At 39.8% G+C, this 13,943-nt stretch overlaps 1 long non-coding RNA gene across 1 annotated transcript; it reads right to left on the bottom strand.

Moving 5' to 3' along the window:
- Positions 1 to 1,219: 1,219 nt before the first annotated feature.
- LOC116711513 (uncharacterized) lies at positions 1,220 to 6,082 on the bottom strand. The gene is made up of 4 exons (XR_004337257.1): positions 5,989 to 6,082; positions 3,523 to 5,918; positions 1,659 to 1,877; positions 1,220 to 1,555 (listed from the first exon to the last, which is right to left on the bottom strand). It is a non-coding gene; the product is annotated as an uncharacterized LOC116711513 (long non-coding RNA).
- Between the last annotated feature and the right edge of the window lie 7,861 nt (positions 6,083 to 13,943).

The following is a 13,943-nucleotide window of genomic DNA, read 5'->3' on the forward strand; positions in this document are numbered from 1 at the left end:
TATTGTTAATCATTAACATAATCATTACATAGTTAAATCATTACCGATCATTAATCAGAGATTCTTTGCAGAAAGTTATGGTGTGATTACTTATACTCATTATTCAGACTTATTCAACTTAATTAACTTTTAATCAAACTACAGGATTACTTTATTTCTTCCAAGCCATTATGCATCTTTTTCTGCGTGTGCCTGGAAAGATCTCATACCCTTATGCCAGTTTTCTTGACAGAGGAAAAAGTTACTACTTTTTAATGTACCAGAATTATGATACACTAACATTCTTCATAACAACAACTGTCAAGTGTTTAGATAAAATACATTCAAAGTAAAAGGTAACAAACCTAGATAGGACTGTGAAGTTCTGTACATGTGTGGGTGACCAGTTACTGGTCTGTCCCTAAGGAACCATTTTTCATGATTCATGCTGACTGGGCCAGCTCACCAGGGCAGTCCCCCAATTTTTAAAAAGTTTTTTTTTTTTAAGATAATATCTATTTCACAAAAATGATATGTATTGACTTTTCCTGTAGATAATTAATTTGCAGCTGTGGAGGATGAGAAATGTACGCCGCACACCGTCTTTGTTTTTAGTGTTTGTCTGTTACCGTTACATCATCACATGCACCCCTATGCTAACTGGGATGAGGTATTTCTGACAACGGATGATGTAAGATATCAATTTAATTATGCATAGAAATTATGCAAGACAGTTTAGAAAGAACAAATGAAAAGATTGTCTTATAAAGTGTCTATTTTATGTGGACAAAGCCTGAAAATATTAAAGATATCTACTAATAATTATTAATCATTTCTTATTAGTATATGCTAAAGGAGCTTGTTTAAGACCACAATCTGCTTAAGGATTCTACCTAGCTGTCCTCAAGATCAGAATTTGTTTTGAAACGTTACAGTCAAGTTTGCTCTTGCATTTATAACAAACTGACATTTGGGCTGTCAGAAAAACAGACTGAAATTACTCTAATTACGTCATAAAAGTGTTTGACTCCATGTTAAATGCTCTAATACGCATTATTATGCATAAAGTAAAGTCATGTGGAGTGGCAGATTTGGGTCTAACAGCAGCCTTTGTGAAAGGAGCTGTACTGGCTCTATCAGTTATCTGTGACACTAAGGAAATCACAGAGGGAGCAGAACGACTGGAACGACATCCAGTCAGCATGATCCATAAGAACAAAGGCAAACATAGACTGTTACATGGCTTATAATTTTTGAGGAAGAAGTGCTTTAATAGTCAAATATCAACATTTGATGTTTTGCTTTGATATAAGGTAAAGATGTTAAGTACCACATTCAAGCCAAGAGAGAAATATTAATACAAGGCACATCCCTCTTGGAAACTGACCACACGGGTGGACTTGAGGTTTGTAAGCAGTGTTGCTTTGAGGATGAAAAGCCTCGCCTGCTGCGATGTGTGTCCAGCCAGAGAAAACAGGAGAGAGTCGTTGTTGCGCTAGAGTCTGACTCTCTGTTGGCATAAAAAAGTCTGAGATAACACAATTGACGACAGACTCTCATCTCAGTCGTCCTCCGTCTGCGAAATACACAGAGATTACCATAACCAAACCTAAGTGGAGCCCGGACAGCTGGGCTTTGATATGTTTGATGTTGTGCAAAAGCTGGGCGAAGCCGCTGACCTTCGCTGCTACCGCAATTACATCATAGGGCAGCTCCTGCTCTCATGAATATTAATATAGCTTCTGGAGGCATCTCCCGACACCTCTGATTGCCAGGGATCTGAGCTTCCCTCTGCATGACAAGTGCATCTGTCACATAAAGTGCATGTAATGGTTTTTTTGCTTCGGGAGAGATGCAGACCACAGGCAGGACCGGATCAAAGCTCCGCTGTTTTTATGCTGCAGGTGGATGAGAGAGATACTGTGTGTGAGTTGTTTCTTTTATTATTTATTAGGGGAAAAGGAGACGATGAGCACAAGAATGGGTTAGAAAAAGAAGTCGGTTTGGTATTTAATAGCAGATAAATAAGCTTGCAACCTTCTGGGGCTCTGCTGAACCAAAGCCAAACAGAATCAATCCTCTTTTGTTTCGTATTGCAGTGCAACTAATTTTCAGTGATAGTTACTTTTACTCATTGTAAAGTGTTTCCTTTTGGACCAGAGTTGAATGAGTGTAGTGCATTGTGAAAGTATTCATACAGCCTGAAGGTTCACACATTTTGTCACCTTTAAATGGCAAGCTTTACGATATTTTTCTGGGAATTTATGTGTTAGATCAGGACAAAATAGTGCATTATTGTAAAAGGGGATGAAAGGTTTTAAATGTCAGAATCTGAAAAGTGTGACATGTATTTAGATTGAGCCTCTTCTGCTCTAATACCCTTAAATAAAACTTTCAGAAGTCACCTAATTATTAAATACATCTTCAGATATTTGATCTCGGTATGTTACAGTGCACACACCATGGAACATGGTAGTGGGCAGCATAATGCTATGGGATCTTTTCTTTTCAGCAGGGGGAGGAGAAGGATAGATGGAGCTTTCTATCCTTGCAACAAAAGGAAAGAATATTCCCTTTTTAGCAGCACAACAATGGGAAACATGCAATCAGAGCTGCAATGTTTGTTCCTTGGATCAAAACATAATCATGTGTTAGTCAAAGTCCAAAACTAAATTCAATTGAAAATCTTTGGCAAGAATGGAGAAGTGATGTTCACACATGCTTTCTATCTAATCTGCATCAGTTTGACATATTTTGCAAAGAAAACTGTAGTTGTATGTGCAAAATAACACAACATGCCACATTTTGCAGATTTCTGTTTATAAAAATATATTGTTTTTGCAAAGCAATGCTGCTATTGCTGATTGGAGCAGGCATTGTCTTATCCTAACAGCTACAAACGGCATAGTTTGATATACATGCATTCAGGAAAGTAGGATGAGGCTAAAAATAATAATAAAAAAATACATATACTTTTTTGATTATTGTAGTTCTCATAATTACCGGTAAGACGGTTACTCTGAAAAAAAAAAAGAAAAGTACAGAGCATGTGCAGTTACTCTACTTGCCAGCAGAGGGCCTCCTGTTACAATTTAAAACTAAAAGACGGTCAGTTCTTTTCCTGTTTTACCCTCCTAAAACCTAACTAGATACATTAGGCTACTGATTGTAGCGTAATTTGTCTAAATAAACTCTATGCAGATACTCACGTAGCTGACTTAAGTCATAAACTCATCAGATAATCAAAATGAAACATTTCAGAAAACAAATACCAACAAATGTGGCTGTTTTGTGTTAGTAAAGTCTGATTAACCAAATTCCAGCTGGAAAATAAATGACTTGGAAAACTGACTGGATTTATCACTGGAGAGCTCAACAGAACATTCTGCTGTCTTGGACCCGTCTGAATTAGTAAATAGATCTTTATTCACACCAAGCCAAACTGCTCTCTTTCCCCAGGATGCCATAAAGGGCCTGAAGCAGCGTTAACTCCTCAGAGCTGTGAAAGAGCTCCGCTCACCAGGGAGCCAATAGAAAACTAACCATCGTGTGAATGAGCTCCACTTGCTGCTGTTTGTTGCTGCTGCACCGATGGAGTCGAGCTCCAGCATGAAGAAAATTAATCTGTGCAAATAACGATAATAAAAAAAGGAATCACTTAATTTTCCATGTGCAAAGTGGAAGAGGGCGGACGGATCTGAGCTGAAGCTGAATGAAGAACTGACACACACACACAGGGGGACAATGCTACGTGGTCACATTTGCAGTTTTCTCCCATATTAAATCTCCATAATGAGTAAATTAGTGGGTCTCCATCTGCGGTACTGAAAACTTAGAGTCACACATGCTGGCTATATTCGCAGGCTCCTGCTGAGTGTGTTGGTGGGGAATAAACATACACAGATTATTTCCACACACACACACGTTACAGAAACAACCACACAATGCACAAAACAGTGCACTGTAGCATGCATTTTCACTGCGATCAGTGCAGGTTTCGGTGAGAACGTGTTGGCCTGGAGGAGGTTTAATGTATAGTTCGAATGCAGAAGACAGGTTTTTTTTTTTCCATGCAGTTCTATTAATATGAATACCACACATTCCCTCTGTGGTTACATGCCTCCCTGTGTCACTGAGTTCACTGTAACATTAATCTGTGATCCAGTACAGATTCAACAAGCATTAACTTTTCAAATAAATATAACAACTTATACAGCGCCCTCCATGTTTAGTTTAAATTCATGTCAAAACCTTTCAAATAAATCCATCTATTTTTGCAATGGTGTAACCTCACGCTATCATATGTTGCTGTAGTTCAAAAACTATTTTTCTGCCTTTCATGCACAGAAAAATAAACCAATGTTGTCAGTCAGTTCCAGCTGTTTTAAGCTTTTCTATTCTTCAACTGTTAAGTGAAACAAACCCACTTAGGGGAATTTGGTGACTTATAAAGATCAGAATGCATCTTACCTCAGTTGAATGAAATCTTCTGTTGTTTTTCCCATTTTGAAGAGTGGCTAAAAGAAATTGGTCCGTATGTAAATACGAATCTGTTCTCAATAGATCACCAGGTTAAATAAAGAGTAAGTAAATAGATAAACCTGTGCTATATCAAATTTATACCCCTGGGAAACCAAAATTTCTAGACGATCCAAACATTTCAAAATGTAAATTTTAAAAGAATCAGTAAGTGTGCAATAGTTTGCTTATGATTGTGAAAGGCTTTTTTTGGACACTATGCAGAAACATGTGCATCGGTTTTCCTCATGCATATTTTGTTTCTGTTGGACAGGAATTAAAAACATCCTCTCACTTCTACTTTCACACAATTTTTAGAATCTTCAAAAAAAATTAAAATAAAATAGAATTGATTAATGCAAAGAAAGGTGAGCAATTGGGACACAAGGTTTTTGTGTGGTTTATCTTTCCTGTGTGTGTTGTTCTATATATTTGTTTCCCAAGTTACCAGAAAAATCCCTTGTCAGCGTCTCATTTTAATAAACCTGATTGTGACACAGGTAGGTTTAAAAAAGTCCCAGTTATTTCTTATCATAAAAAAGAAATCTACTCAAATTAATCGTTGGATTTTTCCACGACATAAGGTTATTAAGATTAGATATGAATACAATTTAAGACTTTTTCATGTTTTTACAAGGGGTGCCAATGAATATGGAAGGCGTTGTAACTTTTGCATGTTCCGCACTATAGAAAACATTTCTGTCTTCTCTGTCTAGAACATGTCAAAGACCAAAGCGCGAATCTCTCCACTGAATCATATGGCCTAGATTCAAGTTGCTTTGTTGCGACAGATTAAATCCAAATTCTTGTGTTTGCTTTGTCTTTTTTACATACACGAAAAGGGCTCTTTTAAACTGAATAAAAACACAATTTGTGGTTTTATTCTTAATAAGTAAACAGGCTGCTGAGCACAAATGAACATGCAGGAACCCTAAAACAAAACCCGTAATTATGATTTCAGTCATTAACACGTCTTGATGGAGCAAAACAATCCGCATCATCATTTTAATTGCAAAACTTCTTCACACCATTTTAATGGTTTTTTTGCTAAGCAAATCTGAAAACACATATGCAGTCAAATAAACAATCGTATAAGCACACCCCTGCAGACAAACTCACACACACCCATACAGACGCACACATTTACATATCGTCTGCAGCCATCTGCTCTAAATGATAGGTAATTAACTGCGGCCTGTCTTTGTCTCCCTTGCTGCCGGCCTGACGTATAGGAGCTCTTCAGCAGAATATACGTGAATCAAGGACTTCGGAGGAATAAAAGGGCAGGAGGACGAGTGAGGGGGAAGGACGACAACGAGGAGCAGAACTGCACGGTGTGTGTGAATGATGCAGCATGAAACCGTCGAGGTTCCTCTCAGAGAACCGTTATGATGATGGAAGAAGGGGGGGGAGGAGAAGAGCTGGAGATGATAGAAAGAAGAGATGCTGGGTCACAGTCATTTTGCGTGTGCATGTGAGTGTGGAGCTCACCTACAGTTTCCATATCAAGATCAATCTGTGTTGAACCTAGCCGTGTAGGCTGGAGTAATGTTAATATAATACTGTCGATCTAGGAAATAAAAACCTTCAGTTAGTGCAAGAGTAAAGTGGTTCAGACTCAAATATCATCCCACATTTCCAGTCCTGACAAAAAAATAAACAAAAATGGATTAAAGCAGAAATCTGGCTTTTAAATATCTAACAATAAACTCCTTCCCCCCTTCACTGCTTGCTCCATGATCCTGGTGAGTCCGTGCCTGTTTCAGCAGTGAGGGGCTATAATTAGCCAGGTAGATCTCGTGCTCTAACAACGAATAAGAGAGAGAAAGCCCTGCTTTTACACCCGCTGGCGCTGGAGATGGCTGTAGAGCAGGAGCAGGAGCAGCAGCGCTGTAGCAGCCGTGGGATAATTAGACTGCGCATGCAGGAATGATTCTTGGTAAGAGGTGACAGAAAAGCTCACAAGAGGACGTTTGTCTCCTCGCTAGAGGTGCCTGGGCTGCAGGTGAGGAAGAAGATGAAGGCAGGGGCTGAGGAGCAAGAGAAGGCTTTGATGCCAAAAAAACAGATGGACAAAAATTTGTCAGTGTTATTTTTAGGACAATCTAAAAAGGCGATAGCAGAATATATAAGCTTAGTCAGATCGAAGGGAGAGCATCTATGAACATTAGTATTTAAGATTCTTAATTGGACTGAGATCTGAACTCTGATTGGGTCATTTTAATACATGAAAATGCTTTTTTCTACACCACTCCATGATACTGTAGCTCTGGCTGTATGTTTAGGGTCGCTGTCCTGCAGGAAGGTGAACCTCTGGCTCAGTTCCAACATTTTTTCAACCTTTAGAATTTTTCCTCTACAGTTTTTCTGGATTTTCTTTCCCACTGCCCAGTTTCCAAGCATCCCACAGCATTATGCTCCCACCACCTTGTTTCACTAGATGATGTGTTCAGAGTGATGTGCAGTGTTAGCTTTCTGACACACACATTGTTCAGCATTTATGCCACAAAGACCAAAGACCCTTCTTCCACATGTCTGGTTGCAACTATGGTTTTCATTTTAGGGAATCGAGTAAAGGGGGACGATTACAAAAGCAGGCTACTTCTTTTGTTTTGTTTTTTTATCTAACAGAATTTGAAAACCACATAGGTTTTTTTTTCCTTATACACAACTTCATTTTGTCTCAAATAAAATCACAACAATAGACATTAAAGCTGGTGTTTATCTGACAAAGTATATTTGCTACACCATTCTGTCTGTCTGTCTGTCTGTCTGTCTGTCTGTCTGTCTGTCTGTCTGTCTGTCTGTCTGTCTGTCTATCTATCTATCTATCTATCTATCTATCTATCTATCTATCTATCTATCTATCTATCTATCTACCTACTGAAGGTAAGATAGTATACATCTGCAGTGAGAATGCCCTCCAGCTGCAATGTCCCTCCCCAGTCGCCCGCTGACATGTCTGCAGCGGTCAGCAGGATACAAACACTCTAATGCACCAGTCCAGTGAGCAAACAAACAAACAAACAAACCGTAATAATTGCTGTGATTAGGAGATAAGCGTCGGGCAGAAAGCCGCCCTTTATGGTGGCAGCACCCCCGAGTGACCTTTTTTTGCAGAGGCAGCACAGCCACAGCAGCCATATTGTAGACATGAGTGACTAGTAGCATGTACATCCGAAGGACAGGTCAGTGGAATGTGAACCATCTGTGGACGATGGCTACCGAAGGCACATTCGAAACCTATTTTCACAGTAAAATGGTATGATCAACAGAATGATTAGCAGAAGGTGATATGTGCTTCTGTGGAGGGGGGGTCACAAAGTTCTGTGTGGGCGTTTTTCACCTCCTCCTGAAACCTTTTCTATAAATCACGTCTGTTCTTCGTGAAGTCTCTTGGCTTGGATTTTTAACACACCTCCTACAATTCTCTGTTTTGTATACTAATTAATTTCGCTGCTGTGAAAACAAGCACTTCTTATTTTGTAATCCATTGTTTAATAGCTCCACATGCATCTCAACTGTGGATACACAGCGCGGCATTGATGTGCACAGATCGATGTTAGAAGATTTAGCATTTAATTTACATAGGTTGTCAAGGTTTTTGCAGAAAAATAGGTGTAAATGTATTATTCAGTTAGAAATTTACACTATAAAAAAAACTGCTTAACTCTCCCTTTTGTGAATAGAAAACTGTTTTGTTTGTAATGTAAACGTGTTATTTCTATGCATATTATATCATATTATATCCTATGCTATGGATCCAAAGCATAGTTTATTTATTTTTTGGTTCTTTATACATTTATAAAGATAAGAAAATAAAATTTCCTTTAGAATATAAAGGAAATTTCCACTTTACTGACTCTGAAAATTGTTATCTTGGATTTCACTTCGCTCAGTAACAACTTCCACACCGGAGAGTGTTTTTAAATTAGCTAAACCACGCAGCATGCAGTTAAGATATGTTCACTAATAAATTTTATTTTATTTTTTACTTTCCAGCCTAGATGGTCAAGTAAAACTGGTTGGATTCTGACGCATATTCTACAAAATTTAACAAAGAAATCTATCTTTGTTCCAAAGTCACAATCTTTATTTAAAATCACCACAGAGAGAAAGAAAAAAGGGTGAAATATGTAAGTGCTTCACAGCAATGTTAGAGCCAGTAAAACTGGCTCAGTCATAGACAGAAAGCTGAAATGTGTTAAAAGAAAAATCAATGCTTGGACTACAGTGTAAGCTCCTCTGGGTGAGGCAGCACAAAAAGCCATAGAAGAAGAGAAAAAGTGCCCAACTATACACACAAGAAGAAGCACCCATGTACGTACACGCAAATTATGGAGCAGTTTTCTCTTCATATTCCTAACATTGGGACGACTGCAATTCTGCTGCGTCTTATTGGTTGGAAGGTATCTCATGTTTGAGCTCATGTGACCTCCATCTCCACCCCTCAAGGCCCTAAACTCCACAGCGACCCCCCCCCCCCCCCCCCCCACACACACACACACACACGCCCTGCTTCACTGCAGTTCCCCAGCTCTCAGGCTATGAAATGTACATCACACCTCCGATCTGAGGGAATCTCACCCAAATCCTTTCCTTGAATTATTGAAGAGGACCCGAGCCAGCTCGACTCTGATTATCCTCGGATCAATATTCCTCGCCTCGCCTCCTATAACATCAAATGCCTCCGACGATCGATCGAGCCAATCAGGGGGAGCTGCTGCAGCTGGAAATGCAGAGTGTATTGTTCTGGGCTGTTTACACTGACACAACTTGGCGGGTATAACAGGCGTGTTTATGCTGGAAAAAAAAAAAGGCCGCGATTGCTGATTGACCGAGATGCTTCTGTGTGAGTTTTTGTTGTCTGCGCCGCAGATAACACCTGTTTGTGTTATAACGGCTTAATGGAGATATAAAGGGAGGCGGTTTGTTACAGTAGAAGGCAGATTTGCTCAATAATTTACAAAGTGAGAGGATTTATAAAACCAATAAATGCAATAGAAGTTAAATAAAAAGGTACGAAAGAAAAATAGGTGTAGGAATCAGAACACTTTACTGATCCCGGATCAAATGTGTGTTGTTGCAGCTGCACAGTCTAAATGTGCGTCTTAGAAACAGAAAAACAGAAATAGAAAAAAAGCAACAAGTAAGGCAAAAAGTAAATCTGCAAACTGTAAGTGAGAAATAAGTTGCCCCAATCAGAGTTAAGAGGAAACAACACTGTTAAATAAACATCACTCTTTATATTTCAAGTCAAGGAAAGGTCATTTTTGACTCACAAGGGAGATCAGAGTGCTTTACAGGATTATTAGGAATAAAGGTGGTAAAATCACAACAGTGAAATGAGCGCAAGCTGGAAAGACAGAAACATTAGAATGCTAAATTATAACAGATGGAGTACTGTGAAAAAGTATTTGCAGATCATCTAAGAATTAAATTAGTTTAATCTATTGGAAGTCAAATCATTCGTATCAATTAATTTTTAGAAGAAGATATAAAGTCATAAGGCTTTGGGAACCACCATTATCCACGCATATAGAAAACATGGATCAGTGGGGAAGATTCCTGGGAGCCGTGCAAAATTACTCCGAGATGAATCAACGATTCATTTAGGAGGTCACAGAAAATAACAAGAAAAACAGAACAATATCTAAATTACTAGAGGCTTCACTTTCCTCACTTTTTCCTCAGTTTTTATGATTCAATAATGTAAAAAGATTGAGCATAAACTATATCCATGGAGCACAGGGTTATACAGCAGTACAACGTGAAGTCCACCCCTGAATGGGAGTGGCTCTCCGCTGTTGAGAAATGATTGCTTCCTGGAGACGTGGACTGTGTTGAAGTTTTAAATTTTAACCAATTGCTAATGTTTGACCGTGATGTTTGTGATGTGCCGGTTCTACAGGAAATTGCCTGTGCTTTAAACAACCATCATCCTCTGCGAAGAGAGAAGCGGCGATCTGAACGAGGCGGCTGGTAATGTTAATTAAATATCTGGCTGACATGGACTGAACAGCTTCATTCACTTCCTTCGCTGCTATTGCTAAAACTACAGGCAGACTACAATTCCAAAACAGCGCAGAACCTCAACATCATCATTCACAACTTCATCTGTTCGCTGATTGGCCCGGTCAAAAATCGACTTGAGACAATCCAAGTTAAGGGGAGAAATCCCATTCTGTGCTGGAAGAGGAATTAGACAGTAGAGTCATTACATAATGACTCTACTGTCTACCTCTACCTCTGCTGTGGATACAACAACAATGTTCATTTTAAGCACAGCAATGAACAGATAAAACAACATTACATTACCTCACAACCACATCAGTGGTGTTCAAATGTGGCTGTTATGTTTGTGTTCAAAGGAAGACATTATTCAGTTTATGTCCATGAGTGGAAAAGATTTCCTGTGAAGCATCTTGGAGTCATTTTTTAACTAAACAATCTCCTGTGATTGACTAGGGATTTTTTTCTGAACTATTCTCCAATTGAGAATAGTGAATGTGTTTCTGCTAGAAGCTGTGTTTGTTGTGTGAGAGAGACATTTGCAAGTTCAAATGCTCAAGAAAACTCCACTTTGAACACCAACCTGAGTCGATTAATTTCTCCCTGCGTTTGAAAGCACGCGAGTGTAAGGGAGTTATAACGATTTTTTTTTCAATTAAAGGTAAATCTGCACCTCAACCTTTTAACAATAAGCTGAGTGAACACAAACACACGCCTGTAACCCTGCTATTATACGACGAGGCACACAAACACACCATCAGCTGCTCTGAGGCCTGAATGATGATAGCAGACAGACGCTGCCCTGTTATTTAGAAAAAAAAACAAAAAAAAAACGTTGATATGTTATTGTTGCTTCAATACTGTCAGCGTGCATGCCTTTTCTCCTTAAGACATTTTATACACATTGACACACCTTTTCTGCCGATTTCACAGTCTGGACCTTGCTGCGTATTGAAACATGAGAGTGGTACGTCGTACCTTTAAGACGAGAGCGTTCCCATACAAATACCGACACTGAGTCCAGCAGACATTAGATCTGCTGCTGCATCTCTCCGCTCTCAGGTGCTGCGCAGCAGGAAGGATGTATCAGCAGGGGCCAGATGATGGCACTCTTCTCTCTGCACCAGCCTATCCCCCCTCCCCCGCCGCCGCCGCCGTGCGTGCATGATGCAGCTGGCCTCATTTTAATGATTTAAATCACTTGAGGTCCACCGCCACACGTTTCAGAGGCTTGACTGAATTTATCCTCGTTGATAGAGATCAGCGCCCTCAGCCCCGGACGTTACAGTGTAGGGAGAGACCTATTCGACTGACATGATTGGATACAGCTCTCCACTCTGATTTTACTTTTGATCCCGCTGCTCCGGCTCTGGCCCCGGGGACTGATGAGTGGAATGGAGTGGTACCGATAGAGCAAGATGCCTCAAACTGCTTTTTTTGTTTTATCTCGTTGGTCATCCTTTAGTTTATACAGATGCAGGTCTACACTCAGCTGTGGTGCAATGTAGACTCATGTTCTGTTATGTAAATATGAGGGAATTTCATGCTGTAAATCCCACACATGCACATGTGGAAAATGGCCACGCTCCAGTGTTATTAAGATTTGAAGCCCAAACTAATAACTCAGATTACAGGGTGTAATCACAAATAAAACGGAGGTAGCTTTGAAGCCTTGTGTTTGGATTATTTCTGCATTTAATGTGGGCAGAGGCAAACTTACAGGGCTATAGGTCCTCCTCTTCAGCAGCGAGATGGAGGAGGATGAGGAGGTTACAAGTGTTACCTCTATAGGTTCAGGCTCCTACAGGATCAAACATCTCCAGTCCTGCAGGGCATCATTGGAATACCACGTTTACTACATGCACCCCACTCCTCGCTGAAAACTCCCCCACATCCCAGCGTATGTGTGACCAACCCAATGGATTTTCTCAGAGGGCCTCTCCACGTGATTGGGCATGCTCAGTAAATTCCCTGCTGTTGACCTGCAGCCTGACGTACTATTGATTTGCAGGATGACGGTGTGTGTATGTGGTGCGTATTTTGCACAGCCCCGTGGGTGGGGTGGGTGGGTACGAAGGGGTTAGCGGCACGGAGAAAGAGGGCACTGTGGAGCGGCAAGGTCATCTGAAGGACGTGGGCGAGCGCAGGCGAGTCAGAGCGGAGAGCCGCAGCTCGCCTGACGGATGGTCGCGCCACCCAGAGAGAGAAAGAGACAGTGAGAGAAGGGGGATGGGGTGGGAGCAGAAAATAGCTCAGCTCATAAAAAAATTCAACACATAAATAAAATGGACAGGAAGTAACCGTGCAGTGGTAGAGTTCATTACAACGAGCAAACACAAATTTGTGTCATCTCAGATCGTTTGGGTCCAACAGATGAGGAAGCACTTTCTGATAAGGCCACAGTGAGGTTGTATAAGAAGCTTGTCATAAGATACATAGCAGCATTACATGGTATTACTGCCATCCAAATCCCCTCACTATTGATTAGATTGGAATATTTTATATCCTAACATTTGTTTTTTTTTCCATAAACTGTGAGTCTACGCAATAGTAGATGGTTCAGGTCAATTTGGCATTCAACCTCGAGTTTTTACCTACGCAAGAGATTTTGTTGTCAAAACATTTTTGAAGCGTCTGAATGTCGACGTGTTTTCTGACAATCAAACAAGAATCAGAAGTTCACACTGTAAAAAGATCAGATAATGGCGTTCCAAGTTCCATGTTTCCTAAAAACAAAACTCTCCCGTATCGTTGTCTGGATGGTGTCACAGTCTGTGCTGATTACATGTTTTGACAGTGAAGAGGCCTTTTTACCACATAGTGTTGCAGCACCACAAAAGCCTCATTTCTCACTGTGACACTAAGCAAAAGACAAATTTATTTGCTTGTGTAGGCATCAAAAGAAATACACCCTTCGCCATTTTAAAGAGATTTTTTAAAATCTGAACCCAAGCAAAACATTTCATCCCAATCCACTTAAATCATTGCCTATAAATTTGTTTTAGTAGGCGAGTATTTTATGAATTATGGGGATGAATAGTCATAAAAATGCTAAAATAAATACTATTCTGTTTTCTGAAGACTTTATAATATACCTAAAAACAACAAGTGAGTTCAGTGGTGTTTTGTCACTGGTTTTGAGATTTGACTTGAGTAATTTGGTATTTATAATGATCTCTGTATTGGTTTTATGTGTTTGTTTTGATTTTGACTCATTTTTGTACCTAATGAGAAAAAGTACATGAATAAAGCTGACAATATGGTTCTACGGGTTACAAAACTTCCTATAGTCCTTTAATCTCCCGTGGCAATTAGGGGGCGCCTAAATGCTTACTCCCCACATGACAATGATTTAATGACACTCCTTAAACCATCCAGTGGACAAAGAGTAGGGTGGTGCAGTTAGAGAAAAAAAAAATCCAACAAGAGTTAAA

This window comes from Xiphophorus hellerii, chromosome 21 (assembly GCF_003331165.1).
Source record: "Xiphophorus hellerii strain 12219 chromosome 21, Xiphophorus_hellerii-4.1, whole genome shotgun sequence".
NCBI classification, from domain to species: domain Eukaryota; kingdom Metazoa; phylum Chordata; class Actinopteri; order Cyprinodontiformes; family Poeciliidae; genus Xiphophorus; species Xiphophorus hellerii.